This window comes from Priapulus caudatus, unplaced genomic scaffold (assembly GCF_000485595.1).
Source record: "Priapulus caudatus unplaced genomic scaffold, Priapulus_caudatus-5.0.1 Scaffold187, whole genome shotgun sequence".
Classification (NCBI taxonomy): Eukaryota; Metazoa; Priapulida; class Priapulimorpha; order Priapulimorphida; family Priapulidae; genus Priapulus; species Priapulus caudatus.
This window is the reverse complement of record NW_014577248.1, coordinates 310,139-312,920: the sequence shown is the minus strand read 5'-3', so window position 1 is coordinate 312,920 and position 2,782 is coordinate 310,139.

Here is a 2,782-nt window from a genome sequence, read left to right as displayed (position 1 = left end):
CTAAGATTTTCTAAGATGGAGCTAAGTCGCTCCATCTAATCTAACCAGAGAAATGTTATACATTGTTTTTACATTGTTTCTTAAATGGAGCGCATTTCGTTATAACATAAGTCAAAGTTTCCAAACGGCAAAAAATTGATTATAACAAGTGCCCAGCTAATGCCACCAAAAAGAAAGGCATCGCTGACACGTCGAGATATTAGGCATCGACAAGATACCGCCCGCAAGAAAGTCGCCCGCTGTCAAGAAACTCCTGATGTCGCACTATACACCCCCCCACCCACTATATATACAGGTTTAATTGTAAAAAGATGACACACTTTCAAATCACTCACGCGACTTCCGCGCTGCGCAGTGAAATATAGGATATAATAGGAAATAGGCCGTGTCTACGCGTCCAGTTACCGGACGCCCAACTCTCAGGCTACGGGTCCGGTCAAATATTTCTAATGTGAACCCAACTATATATTTTTTTCAGTAAAAAACAATAAACAATAAGTTTTTACCATAATATTACTTACCTTCGGGTATTTTATCAAAAAAATGCGTTTTTGTAACTTTTGAAGCAATAGTAAATCCAGTAAAATCAACAATATCAAATATAGGATAGAATATATCTGTGAAGGATACAGTTGTAAAGATGCAGCTGCTGCATCTTGCTGCCAATGATCTCCAGGAGACGCCGGCGAGCCAGCATGCGCTTCTGCTGCGTCGACATCTTCTCACTAGCGCCCTCTGCAATCAGCTGCATAGCCTAGGTCGAGCCGTTTAGATTTGTGCCGCAATTCTGCATTTCCTCCCTATACCTTTGACCCCCAGCTTCAACATCCCAACTCGTTTTGACGATCCCCCCCAACATCCCCAATATCGTGACCGTACATCAAGCCCAACATCGAACGTGCCCAACTGTTGACGCACGGACGGACGCACGGACGCACGCACGGACGCACGCACGCACGCACGCTCATGCGGTTCTACAAGCTGCATCTGACTATGTCAGATGAGCTAAAAACTAGAAAGGGCAGTTGTCGCCAACTACATGTATCCCCCGTGATCTAGTATGAATGACATATCTCTGTAAAGACGTAGAAGGTAGGTAAAGTTAAATAAGTCACAAAGACAAAGGTTTGTTACACAACTCATCTGCCTGAGATGTGTAAGAATGTTAAAATTGGTTGCCTTAGGGGTTTTGGTACGTGACACACCTTCTCCCCAAGATTTGTAAGTATACGAAGTTTGCTCGCGCTAGGTCAATTATATTAGGGGCCAATTAAGTTATAGAGTGGAAGGGAAACATGATGAAGGTCAAGGTCAAGGTCAATGTCAAATAAAGGTTGCAGTGACCTGGTTTCGGTACGCGACACACCTTCTCCCCAAGATGTGTAAGTATTCCAAGTTTGGTCGCACTAGGTCAATTAGGGGCCTAGTTATAGAGCGGAAGGGAAATATGATGAAGGTCAAGGTCAAGGTCAAATAAAGGTAGCAGTGACCTGGTTTCGGTACGCGACACACCTTCTCCCTAAGATGTGTAAGTATACCAAGTTTGGTCGCGCTAGGTCTATTAGGGGCCGAGTTATAGAGCGGAAGGGAAATATGATAAAGGTCAAAGTCAAGTTCAAGGTCAATGTCAAACAAAGGTTTCAGTGACCTGGTTTCGGTACACGACACACCTTCTCCCCAAGATGTGTAAGTATACCAACTTTGGTCGCGCTAGGTCAATTAGGGGCCCGAGTTATAGAGAGGAAGGGAAATATGATCAAGGTCAAGGTCAAGGTCAAATAACAGCCGCAGTGACGTGGTTTTGGTACCTGACACACATTCTCCCCAAGATGTGTAAGTATACCAAGTTTGGTCGCGCTAGGTAAATTAGGGGCCGAGTTATAGAGCGGAAGGAAAATATAATCAAGGTCAAGGTCAAGGTAAAATAAAGGTCGCAGTGACCTGGTTTTGGTATGCGACACACCTTCTCCCCAAGATGTGTATGTATACCAAGTTTGGTAGCGCTGGGTCAATTAGGGGCCGAGTTATAGAGCGGAAGGAAAATATGATCAAGGTCAAATAAAGGTCGCAGTGACCTGGTTTTGGTACGCTGCGCACCTTCTCCCCAAAATGTGTAAGTAGACCATGTTTGGTCGCGCTAGGTCAATTAGGGGCCGAGTTATAGAGCGAAAGGGAAAGTGTCTGCGGCGGCGGCCGACTTCGTCGCGTGGATACAATAATTAAAAAAATAATGGGTACACACTGGCCAATACACTGGCCACAGAACGGTAACACGTAAGGTAAACCTGTATATAAAGATCACTGTAGGAAAATCAAGGGATTTTTATAGACGGGTGGAAACTTGCTGTGATTGTATTGGTAATTAAATGAAATTAAACCTGGTGTCATGTTTAAGTAGCTTCACCAAGCCTTAAAGCGTTCATCCATATAATCTACAGAAGTTCCTAGCACTGATTCGACTGCAAACAGTCCATCTTGTTATCACACGCCTCCACAGAATACAACTGTCTATAAACAATCTTTTGCGATTATGCAGCAGTCATGCAGTGAAAACCACCTTCTAACGAACGCATTACCACGCACACTGGACAACTGTCTATAGAGGACACTTGTGAGCTTCCACATAAGTGACCTTAATACACAGGTTTGGCTGTAGTATTGCAGCTACCCTGGGTACAGCAGCCAGGACGCATGGTGACCTACCCTGCATTTTGCGCATGCGATGTTTCCTCACCACGTGCTGGTAGACGGAGGTAGCCGACGCATCGGGCGTCGCGTAAAT